Source organism: Aphelocoma coerulescens, chromosome 7 (genome assembly GCF_041296385.1).
Source record: "Aphelocoma coerulescens isolate FSJ_1873_10779 chromosome 7, UR_Acoe_1.0, whole genome shotgun sequence".
In the NCBI taxonomy this organism is placed as follows: Eukaryota; Metazoa; Chordata; class Aves; order Passeriformes; family Corvidae; genus Aphelocoma; species Aphelocoma coerulescens.
The window spans coordinates 31,251,924-31,264,113 of NC_091021.1; the positions used below are offsets into that span (position 1 = coordinate 31,251,924).

Consider the following 12,190-nt stretch of genomic DNA (forward strand, 5'->3'; position numbering starts at 1 on the left):
TCTTAGAGGCCCCAAATTTCCTACCCAGCCCATTTGTTTTTCATTCCTCTTAAATTTTAAAGTCACCTTTGCAATTGCTCAAGATCTTTAAGGAATTTTTTTTAGAAATTACACTAATTGGCCTATTTTTACTCCCCTCTCTTTGCCCTTAAAGACTACGAAGCTTGGTGCCTAAAAATAAGTCGGAGTGAGCTGAAGTCTGTGCTCTCCAGATGGTTATCAGCAAGAGAGTTCCCTTTCCACCCCGTGCTTTGCGCGTGTTACCTGCGCGCTCCTGCACCGGCAAGTTTAACCATTGCAGCAGAGTTGAGAGCAGCAACACCAGAATGTAGGGCAGCAACCCACCCCTGCTGCGGCTATTTCCTACCTACCAGGGCTGGGTTCTCCCTTCAGCCCCCGCCACTTCCACAATCGCAAATGTTGCAGCGGATTGAGGAAGAACGGAACCAATCCTCCTGCAAAGCTCTCATTGTGAGCCGGGGACTAATGGCAGCATTTAACACCTGAAAACTGGCATTGTTTTTTATTTCCATTAGGAACAAAGTCACTAAAAGTACAGAATCTGGAGAGACAGAGCTATAACAATGAAGAGACGTGCAATCCCAACAAGCTATTCTCACGTGCCTCTCCAAATGATATTTTAATTTTCTGCAGCACTCTCAAAAATATTGTGACCAGTACTTTGCCATGGAAGGGATGTAGCAAATTATATCACGTAAAGGCAAGGGACTGTCCCCACGCCCCCGTGCTTGGACATGCAGAGATACCCAAAGCAGCCAGTGTGCTGGGTTAGCTTGCAGTGATTCCCTGCAGCACTCTGTCCCCCTGCAAGAGTCACAGCCTGTGTTGATGGGGCTGTGTTGATTTTCTGCCTTCCTTTCCTGGCCTTGCACATGTAGGAGAAAAAAAAGAACAATCTCCAAGACCTCCAGCTGGCAAGGAGGTGAGAAGCTATACCCAGTAAAAAAATTGTGTGCTTAATATTAAATCTGTGAATCTCACTAAATTTGCATGTGTTAAATGGTGACATTTTTATAGGACCATAGAGCACTCTTAGAAGCTGAAAGCTCTCAGCATAAACACAGACTCCTGTTATTCGTGGGATTCATTTGTCCATATTTTCTTAGAATAGAAAATGCAGAAAAGTGTTAATTGAACTGTTTAAAATTGTTGTTTAACACTACAAGCTGCCAGGACATGCAAACAGGCTAGGCTTGAATCCTGTGCACTGTTCCAGGTTGAAAATATATACAAATATCTGAGAGATGTAAATGTAAATCAGGATATTAGGGCAATATTTTACTTTTGGAATTTTGGGTAGAGGCTGAAGCTGGCAGGGAATAAAGAGTTCACCTCCTGCCTTTCACCTGTATAACACTGTTTTTATTCTCATCAGATCCCTCTTATGAGCAGGGAGGAATGGGTTATTAAAATATCCAACCGGTATTTTCAATAGGTACCTGTCAAAAAAGGGATTTACACATGGTAAGCTAAGACAGTTGTAGAGCTATGGAAGACAGAAGAGGCCACAAAGTGTTGAATCTTTTGGGGATTAAGCCCAATTTACTTCCCAGATATCAAAATATACCTTCTGTCTTTTCTGTTCAATGTCTGTAATCTCTTTTATTTGTACATTCACGAACTGCTGGAGCTCTCTGTCACTGCTGATTCCTGCAACTCGGGGGCCATAGGGTCTGGCACAGCCCCACACAGGTTGGGAATGCCCCAGAACCAGAAAATTCAGTCCCACTCGACATTTTTTAGCCTAAGTTCCACAACCTATCTCCTCTTGCAGGTGACTGAGGAGGAGGGGAACAAATCAGGATCAGAACCAACATGGTGTCTCCTAATACCTGTCTACGAAGGAGAATTTAAATGACATTTCAAATGAAGAAGAAAAAGATCCCTCTTGTCTAGTTTGTGCTGAATACTTTTCCCCATGCCCTTCCTCATGTTTAATTTTTAGTCATTTGCACTCTGATAGAGATCAAAGACTTCTGTCAAAATACTGTTTGCACTGAAGTAGGTATTTTGCAAACATACAGGGAGATATTTTTCTCCCCTGGTGTATCAAAATTTAAAACTAGTCTGAAATGACATGTGAAAGGAATGATTCCTACAGACTTCTGCCTCTTGATTGCTTGCATTTTTAATAGAATTATAGTAAAATAGTCTATTTTCACTTTATGCACCTTATAACCCTTGACTTGCAGAGACATTTAGCAGAAAAAAGCATACACAGGAATGATAATTCATAAACTGTTACAGAAATAGTCAGTGAGCTGGTTCAAAAGATCTGAGCTGATGTTTCATGACAAAGTGCTATTTTCCTGCTAGAAGGCATTTTATGTAAGAGAAACATTCAGTAGACTTTTATAATTTTATCTGAATGACATAAGAAAATAAGTTCAGGATTTTTTAGGAAACCAGGTGAAAACTCCAAACAAATACATTTAAGAAAGAAGGAAACTTAAAGCACTCAGGAGCAGAGTTATTATGCATATCTCTTTATCATTTTATCTGCAGGAAGGGAAGATCACTTGCAGGTTGGCAGCAAGGAATTGTAACCTCAGGAGAAGGAAACCTCTCCTCCCCCAACCAAAGAGAAGTATCATCTGATATATTAGCACTTCAAGTCTTCCTGTTTTCTAAACAAGTTCAGGTGCTTCCTGTTACATTTTTAATAGGGAAAAGATAAATCCAATAGGTAAATTTTAAGACCAAATCAACCATGGCTTTCCAAGCTAAAAGAAGGACATATTTCTGTTAGGACAGCCATTTGTAACACCAAGAAAATATTTTGGAGATGCTGTGTGTCCCTTTACCAAAACCAAACAAGCACATGACCAATGGGATGCTGCTCTTGCTAAAAGGTTTTTCTGTCCAAATTATTTTTCTGTTTGTAGCTAAGGTCACCCTCGAGCCCATTTCCCCTCAGCTTCTGAGAGATGCTGCCTCAAACCTCCACCATTGGAGAGGCCCACGAGTCAGAGCAGGATTCTGTCTTCCCTCTGATGACCCTGAGCTTAACCACTGTTGCATGGACAGCAAGCAGGATGGTCCCACGGCTGCCACCACCAGCAGCTGGCTATTGTCCTGGCACAGCCACGAGCAGCACATGTGCTCCTGGCAGGCAGCACACCGGGAAGCCCCGCATCCCCCAGAAACCATCATACCCTCCACTCCTTGCTGTGGCCATTCCTCCTCAAGAGCTCACAGGTGCCCTTGCAAGCACATTTGCCACTCCAAATCTGTTTTCCCACAGGACATTTTGGTTTATCATAACAACCTGTTAACATTTCCTGGACTGCCACATATTGTCCAGGCTCTTTTATGCAGGCTGCAGAAAAAACCCTCCACCTTTCCATTTCAGGTCCTTTTTCTCTGTCTGCAAAAATTCCCCATGAGAATGTTGCTTTTATTGTTGCTGTATATTTTTATCTTGCCCTTTTATACTCAACAAATTTCTGCCCCCTCCCCATGCCACCTGTTCTCACCTCCGGCCAGCGCTTTCTTTAGTTTTTAATTACCATTTCACTTACCTGTTATGACTCTATGCAGAATCACTGACACTAGAAAACATGCTGTACATTGCTCTCCTGTCATTGAGATGCTGGCTAGACTGGTTGTTGTCTTGGCCGTGGGGACAGGATTCCACTCAGAGACCCTAAGCAATTATCTTTCTTCTTCCCCTTTGAGGTTGGAGCATAGTATTGGTAATTAAATTCATACTTCTGTTTGTTGTGGTTTTTTTCCTATATGTTCCCATTTCCCAGAAACCTTAGGCAAAGGATTTTCTGCCAGGATGAGGAAGAAGGATCTGAGGCTGGTTTGGTTTAACTCTGGAATACAATCTGGATTTAACAGTTACATGGTGAATCGTTACGTATTTTTATTTTTTATTAAAAAATTGCCCTAGATATTTTGCCGAGCAGCTGAGAATTTATTAGGCCATGTCCACAGTTTGCTACATCAGGACCTGCCTGGAATGCATTTTTTTCAGGGTAAGATATTCAAAGGCTAAAAATGAACTCCTGGCTACAATCAGCAAGAAGTGGACAGGGGAAAGGGAAATCCCCTGGGATGGGTCCCCTTGGCTGGAATCACTAGCTGTGTTTTCCAGTCAGCCAGCCAGGCTCTCTTCTCTCTTTTGCATTTCTGGGCTTTGTTTACTGCCACACACTACAGACCCCAAGCAAACAAATCTCTCTCAGTATTTTCAGGTCATTGCCAAGCTCTTGTGCTGTCAGCTGCCAAGCCCTATCTGAGTTCTCTACTGCACAGGCCCTTTTCTCCCTGCCAGACCACTTTCTTCTATACAGTTGTGCCATCTCCCTCCACCACTTCCCAATTTGTTCGTCTTCAAAGCCATTCATTATTTCCCCATTTCATTTCACTGCAGACGTCCCATCCAAGGACCATTGAAATGTTTCCATCAGCTTCAATGGGATTTGAATCAGGACCAGCATCTTTGTCTTTTTCAGGCATCCTCAGCTGCCTCTGGGTCAATATTTCTTCTCTTTTTGCAGGGCTCCTTTTTCCCTCCCCTTTTCATTCAGCAATGGAATATGCTATGGGACCTCCTCTCTCCTGCATGGCCCACACATGCTGGCAAAGATATCTGTGGGCCAGCGAGACAGAGGAGCTGGAAGAAGGTGTAGAAATTGCAGTGCATGAACCTTGGCTGAAGGCAGAACCACCTTTCTAAAGGTTGGATATCTTCAATTTACTTTTAACATGGCTCTCATATTTGGCAATATTTCTTGGGTTTTGCCACAGTTTTGTGTAAATGAAACAATTATCAGCTGCACAGAAGATGCAAGCCAGACAAATGGTGCATGAGGCTGCTGCTGAAGTTTCAGAGGTATGCTATGGAAGAGGACCACCTTGGACAGTGTACACCTTCACTGAAATCAAAAGGACTCTGGAGATTTACAGCAGATAAGTATTTGTCCCCAAAATACAAATCCAAACAAATATATAAATAAATAAAATATGATTCAGACCTTCGAAAAAAGGAACCCCAGTTGCAGTCATGGGTGCAGTTAAAATTTCAGCTCACACTGTTTTTTTTTCTGAATTACACGAAAGATAGTTACATCTCTTTTAGCAAAGTAAAACTCCAGATGCAGGAACTGTTTTTGGCCTGCCTCCATAAAACACAGTTAAGGACTTTCATTTCTACTAAATGCCTTTTTCCCCATCATAGACATTTTCCCCCTCGTGGAAGACTTATCTACCTTTCAAGCATCCTCTGCTGCTTCAGCTTTGTTTGCTTATAGCAAGATCGTCTGTTAATGGCAGCCTAAAGCCTTTGTGCTTCTTTGGCACGATCATTTCCCCCTACCTGCTGTGCTGACAGCCTTGTGCATTGTTCAGGTCCAAGCCCAAGTCCCACCCCTCTGCAGGCACGGATGAGCTGCTTTGCTGGGAGCCGGGACAGGCCGGGGGCTGGGTGTACTTGTACCATGAGCAGCGAGGAGAGCACATCCAAGAGCAAACTTCACCCCTTTTGCAATGCTTTTTCTCCGGTCTAAGAGGTGGAGCTGGTATTTTCCCATGGCAGAGGCACTGATAATTTGAAGTTTTAATTTCATCATTCCTGCAAATACTGGATTGTCTGAGATCCAGCAAACACCCTGCGAGGGTGTGACTGCTCCAAGCCCATTGAAATCAGCAGGAGTCTTTCTGAACTATTGAATTGCAGACTTTCCTCAGGGTTGTGTACAACGCCACAGACTTAATTACCATGTTCCTGGCTGAGATAAATATGCAAATGGACTTTTCAGCTGGAGGGCCTTAAAATACAGGTTGGACACATGGCAACTAATGACTTGATTTGGGCTATATGCAAACATTTGCCGACCAAAGGCCTCCTCCTATTCCCATGGAAACAAAAGGCACAATTATTACCAGCTCCAGGGAAAGCACCACTTGGATGCCTTCTTTAAATAGTGGCCCATGTTCTCAAGCAGATCAAATCTGTCAGCAGCCGTTCCTCAGCCTTCCCTTCTTCTTCTCTCCCTGATCTGCTGTGATAAGAAAATGCTCATAACACAGATTTTATCATAAATGTTAGAGATTTATGCACCTGCAGGTTTCACAGCTGCAGGGCAGGCATCTTCTTGCAAAAGCAGCTCCAGCTATATTCAACACGTGGGTTGTTTTCACAAAGAAGTGGGAGCCTTTCCCCAGAAGGAGGAAATCAGCATCTTAAATTTACCAACACGACTCTCCTCAGCAGTGACTGCACGATACCAGCACGTGATCTGCGTTAAGGTGCTGAGCATGAATTCAGGCTCTCTCAAATCATTAAAGCTTATTTGTATGGCTGATGGTGAAGGGTAAGAGAAGATTCAGCCCCACAAAGCTTGGCTTGCTGACTCAGCTCCATGGGGCTCCAAGGCCAGCTGTAAGCAGACTTGTTAAATCAGCTTCTGTTACGGGGTAAAAACATCTGCTGGAAACCTGATGTCCCTAATAACTCACAATTCCCATACTGTATTTATTGGCATTCATAGTCTACTTTTGACTTTTTTTTTTCCTATCAAAGAGCTGCAATCAATAAAGCACCATTTCACTCATATGCTTTTGAGAAGTCTTGTGTCCAGAGACACAAACCGTGACTGGTGCACTGGTTAAGGAGATCAGTGCAGTATTTTTCAACAGTGCAAGAAAGCCTGGAGTGTGTGCTAGGAATGGTTTCACACCACCTTCTCCTGAGGGGCACCACAGCACAGAGAGGTACAGTGAAACAGCAGGAAGAATTAGGATAAAAGGCCCTTTCTTTACTGCTGCCATAGAGGTTTTGCTGGGATGTGATGAAGGAGTGGGACAGCGGGAGGAGTGGTAGTGAGAGGTGGGTGGCAGGAATTTCTGGGAATCACACTTACCTGGAGGAAGGCACTGGTGGGACAGTACCTGCCAGCTTGTCACCAAGAGCTCTGTGATGTTCTGTGTCAAGACACCAGGCAGAATATTTGAATTCACCCAGGATTACCATGTTATAATAAACTACATAAGAACCTGTGGTTCTAAATGTCCAGTTTTGTGCTGGTACTTTGTATCTGATTTTTCTGTGTGCCTGCAGTCAAACACTGAGCTTTCCTTTGGCAGAGAAATACTTGGACAATTGAATATGAAAGCCAATGATACCATTTTTTAACATGAAGTGAAATACTGTGAGTCCCTTCTGACTAGAAGGTTGAAAAGGGCAGAAGTTTGATAGTGCTGCTCCATTCATGTCCACCAATCAGCAATTAAGGGATCACAACAAAATACAGAAAAATAAGTTATTTGTAAAAGTTGCCTCTTAAATTACTCCAATTTGTGTCAGCAAAGACATCTAAAATAGAGATTTGAAAACACGAGAACAACAGTATTACAGCAACCATGCAGTGTGCATTCCAAAGAAATGACAAAGCCTTGCTGCAGTATTTGACACCACAAAAATACCCTGGGAAAGGAGAAAGGTTCAGTGGGAGAGCAACAGACAATATGAAGGGATCCAGAAAAGCAACCAACTGATCTCTATTAATTTCACTTTTTTCCCCCTCCACATATTTATGCCAAAGCAGCTCACTACACTAATCAGACAAAGAGGGGTGTTGATAAGCAGAGGTTGATGGGAAACAAGGGAAAATAAAATATTAGACACATACAGAGATAAAAGGGAGTCAACAGTCTAAGTATAAAGTAATAACGTGTGTTCATGTGTGTGTCAGTATGAACACATGTGTAAGTGTGCAGAAGTGTGTGTGTGTTTGGGCAATGGTTGAAAGCATTAAAAAAGAAATCTATTATTGCCTCTTTAATATTACATTTGTAAAAAAAATAAAATTCAATCATAGCTCTACCTGAGTACATGGATTGTTAATTCAGAATCTAAACCCCACAGTATCCATAAAAATATAACCCTTTCCTTGACAATACTGTTGAGAATTAATTGATTTTTATGGAAGAAAAGAGTTTTAGATAGTCATAGGAGAATCATGTAATTTATATCCAGTCAATGAGAAGACAAGGAGAGGAAAGCTCAAGGTAGCTAGTGCTGGTGAAAGTTTGTTTTATTTTTGTGAAGTTGTTGAGAACCATACAGGGTGCCTGCCATGCATTAACCTGTTTGGATGAAGATTCACAGCAGGTTGCTTCAGTATATTGGTGTCCTCTGCAAATCATCTGGACAGCTGGGACCATGAAATTTACCCAGATCCAAAAAAAGTTGACCCTCACCAAACCTCAGTGCCCTCTAAGGCCATATGTGCAGACCACTTCACATTTTGCACTTGTTTTGCCACTGTGGAATGACAAAAATGCTCTTGTCAAGTGGACATGAGATTTTCAGGTCCTTCCACACAGAAAACTTGTCAGCAAAACTTGTCAGATGTTTTTTAACTACAGCATTATAGACACATTTCCCCTTTATTTTTAGTGTCATCTCTGTACCATGAAATAAATAAAGAAAGAAAAGACAAAAGCCTGTTTGACTCAATTTTGTGCTTCTGAATCAAGTTTAATCCCATCAGTTTGGTTCCATCATTTGTAGTAAACTCTTCACTAATCTAAGACAGGTGCTGCAGGGTGTTAACATTTAGTCTCCTAGTAGAAAAGTGGGTGCAAAGTTAAACCACATGTTCTACTTATAAATAAGTGAGGTGTGATTAGGCAAAGTCTTTAAAACATGGGCACACACACACACACACATATGCACACAGAGTTTGCAAGGAAAAGATGCTGACACTTACAGGCTGTGTTGTGCAGTTATGGTCTGGACTTAACTCTTTGCCAGGTGGATCACTCTGTAGAAATCTGAGGGGCAAAAGGTTATGCTGAGCTCATTACTGTGGACAGCTTTTAAAACAAAAGCGATAATATGGACATTCCTGGGATGATGTGTTTCATTAATATTTGCCCACTGCTAGGCTGTGTGAAGAGCTTTGCTCATAGGAAACCTTGGAGCTTATCAGAGGGTTATCTGTACAAAAAGTAGATAAACATGTCAATTAAAAATATCTGTAAAATTGCTTTAATTTATATGAGCAACCTCTGATCAACTGAATTTTACTTTTTATTGAAAGGAGGAAAAAGCTTAGAAAAAGTCCACCAACTGTCTAAAAATTGCTTTTAATGTCATTTCAGATTGAAATGAATGCCTAAAACCTGGAGCGAGGGCTGCAGAAACCCAGCAGTTCAAGAACTGTGCTCACCGTATGCTCCCTTTTGTACAAAACGATGGTCAAAGGCTTTCAGCTCCAATTTCTGCTTTATTTTCTCAAGAGGATCAAAGCTGTTATTGTGTGGGTGAGTTACAAAGCAGTCGAGACTCCTGGCCAATGTGTCACGGTGCAACAACATCCAGGAACCTGCTTCCAAAATACAGAGGGGACAGAAAATTATTCTTGGGTTTGAATTAATTATTGAATATGGTCTGACATTATTTGAAGAAGCAAAGCACAGGAAACATAATCAATTATTTCTGTAAGAATTCATTTGAGGCTCAAGTTGCAAATGTTTTGAAAGAGGTAAGGAAAGAAGATTTTTTTTTTAAAAAATTGAAAACAGTTATTGCAGTACTCCTGGTAGCTTTAAAGTCTGAACCATCATAGATCTAAATGTCTTCAAACGTTGGCAAAAGAGCAATGGAAAATTAATGATGCAGTATTTCAACAGAGATGTTCACATCATCCGTTATTTGAGGATCACAGCATTCCAGAGAAATGAATAGCTTATCCCCATTTTACAGACAACCAGACAGGGAATTTCCGTGGCTCACCTACAACTACTCAGCCTCGTGGTGACACCGCTGTGGGTAGAGCAGCTTAATATCTGCTTTCATGTCTACCTATACAGATTCTAGGCACACAAGGAACTATTGCAGCATATCATAGGCTTTCCAGTGCTGAATTATTTACATCTGTGCTCGGAGCCTTGTTTCAGAATAAAGCTATTAAAATTTAAATGTTCCCTCACCCCACAAAATTGAGTACTAAAACTACACTCTTTAGGTGTAAAGAGAAACTTCACATATTTGTGAACTCAATACACATTCTTATAATGTCTTATTACAAAACAAGAGAGAGTTTGATCTAGGAAGGCAGATGAAGTTGTTTTTTATTGGTAGTGAATATAAATATTCTTTAGGAATAACTAAGATATTAAAAAAGGAAGATTTTAAAGATACTATTCCAGATGTAGAATGCCAGTAATATGCTTATGGAAAGCTTTACAGATGATGTAGGAAGCAAAATAAAATTGTTAAATTAAATTGTGAAATGAAAATTGACTAAAATGATCTTTTTCAGAATTAATTTTCACTGGAAATTGAAAACATATTTGCTTTTGCTTCAAATCTGAGAAACGTCCACTGGAAAGTTGAGCCATCTCATGAAATTCAAATGTAGTCATCACTACTTATCCATCGTCACTAAGTACACCTAAGACCTTGGAGCACAGGCACAACTCTGCTTGCCAAAAGAAATATTTCTGCCTCCCTAACTGAGGAGACTGCAGTGCTCTGCAGTTCAGATTATTGCCACCTCCCTCCACTGTGCTGAAACGGAGCTGGAGTGGACCGTAAGGCTCTGTAAGAGAGAGAAATTAATTCCAAGAGTGTAAATGAAGCCTAAACAAGACCTATGAAATATGTATCTATTACAGATGGGTGGGGTTTTTTTCAAGTACAGTTTCGGATTTTCACCCCTCTCCTCCTCCTCCTATCACATGTTGCTTGTTTTAGTGGTTGGCAGGAGGGAGGGGGAGAGGAACTAACAACATGTGTGCCTATCATCACCCTGACCACTGTGCCTGTACATCTAACTCTCTCCCCTTTGCTTTGTCTGCTTTCTGTCTTTATCCTGCTCCATCCTGTGAACACTCACGTGTGTGTGAGCTCTGCCTGCTCTGGCTTCAGCTGGGCTGCTCTTGAGAGGAAAGCTGCAAACACGATGCTCACGACATAGAACCCTCTCTCTGTTTCCCTGGGGGACATTTGCCCTGCAAATGGTCTGGTGCAAGGAGAACAGGGAGTAAAGCAATCTTCTCTCTCCATCAAACCCAACAATCCAGCAGCTCTTCCTTCTGGCACATCAGCACAAGACATACCTCTTTTGAACACAGGCTTTTTTGAGAGAGCAGAAGGAAAGAAGGAGAAAACATAGGAAAGAGCAGGGTTGCAAGACAGACTCTGCCTCTTGCAGCTTTCTTTTCTATTGATAAAAAGTGGGGTGGGAGAAGTGTTAAAGTGACGGGTGCCTTTCCTGGGGATCATGCTGCCAGCTGTCCAGGAGACACCCATATCAAATATTCTCTATCCCACCTTGGCCCCAAGAGTGAAATGAGCTCCAGGAATTTTTGTTGCAAGCAGAATGCATCTTATTGCAACTGTGCAACACCACAACAAGATGGATACCTGAAACAACACAAGAAATGCTAAAATGAAAGCAATTATCTATTTCACTGAGGCTAAACTGACAGAGTCCTGCCTTGCATTTTAATTTAGTAAAAGCTGTCTGCTCGTATAGCTTGTACCAGGGTGCCCATATTAAATGGGCCAAGGATCAGTAATGGGCAGAACCTCTAAAAGTCACTGTAAATGTGCAATTAACATGTTCTGGGGATGTTTCCACTGAGCATGAAGAAGTCTTTTCTTAAGCAATGCTATTAATTGTTGGAATTGCCGAAAATTTTCCAGTTTATCTCATTTGCAATAAAAAAAAAAGGGTGTTTACCTGAGTATTTAATCAAAATCAAAATAAGTGAAAAGAAATGTGAGAAAAATGACTGCTGGGAAGGCAAAAGCTAAGATAAAAGTTTTCGGTTTTTAATTCTTATTAAAAAAAAAAAAAAGACTACTGGTTTAGATAATGATCAACAAACTCCCGTATCCCTGCCCTGATTTTCCTTTCTTCTAACGGTCTACAAACGTTAGCAAGGTGCACATCAGCACCTTCCAGATGAGTAACTGGGAGATCTTTCCTGGTAAATTCATTAAGAATGGTGTAAATGGCCAGAGGTCTGGTTCACAATAGAGAATATAAGAATGTTTGTGCTACATGGGGCTGGGTTAGTTAAATAACACACATTTAAGTAAATCTAACACAAGCTTTATGAAAAGGAACAAAAGGCCTGGATCGCCAACAAAAATTTTGAAAAATGCAGTGATGCTGAAAAAGTCTTCTAAGAAATGGAAAAT

The 12,190-nt window shown here is 41.3% G+C and overlaps 1 long non-coding RNA gene across 2 annotated transcripts; it reads left to right on the plus strand.

Annotated features, from left to right (window-relative positions):
- The first annotated feature begins 8,695 nt into the window (after window positions 1-8,695).
- On the plus strand, window positions 8,696-11,708 carry LOC138113398 (uncharacterized). Of its 2 annotated transcripts, none has more exons than XR_011152137.1 (3): window positions 8,696-8,788; window positions 9,139-9,521; window positions 10,302-11,708. It is a non-coding gene; the product is annotated as an uncharacterized lncRNA (long non-coding RNA). The 2 variants fall into 2 exon arrangements; XR_011152136.1 differs by having other exon boundaries at window positions 9,139-9,300.
- The last annotated feature ends 482 nt before the right edge of the window (window positions 11,709-12,190 follow it).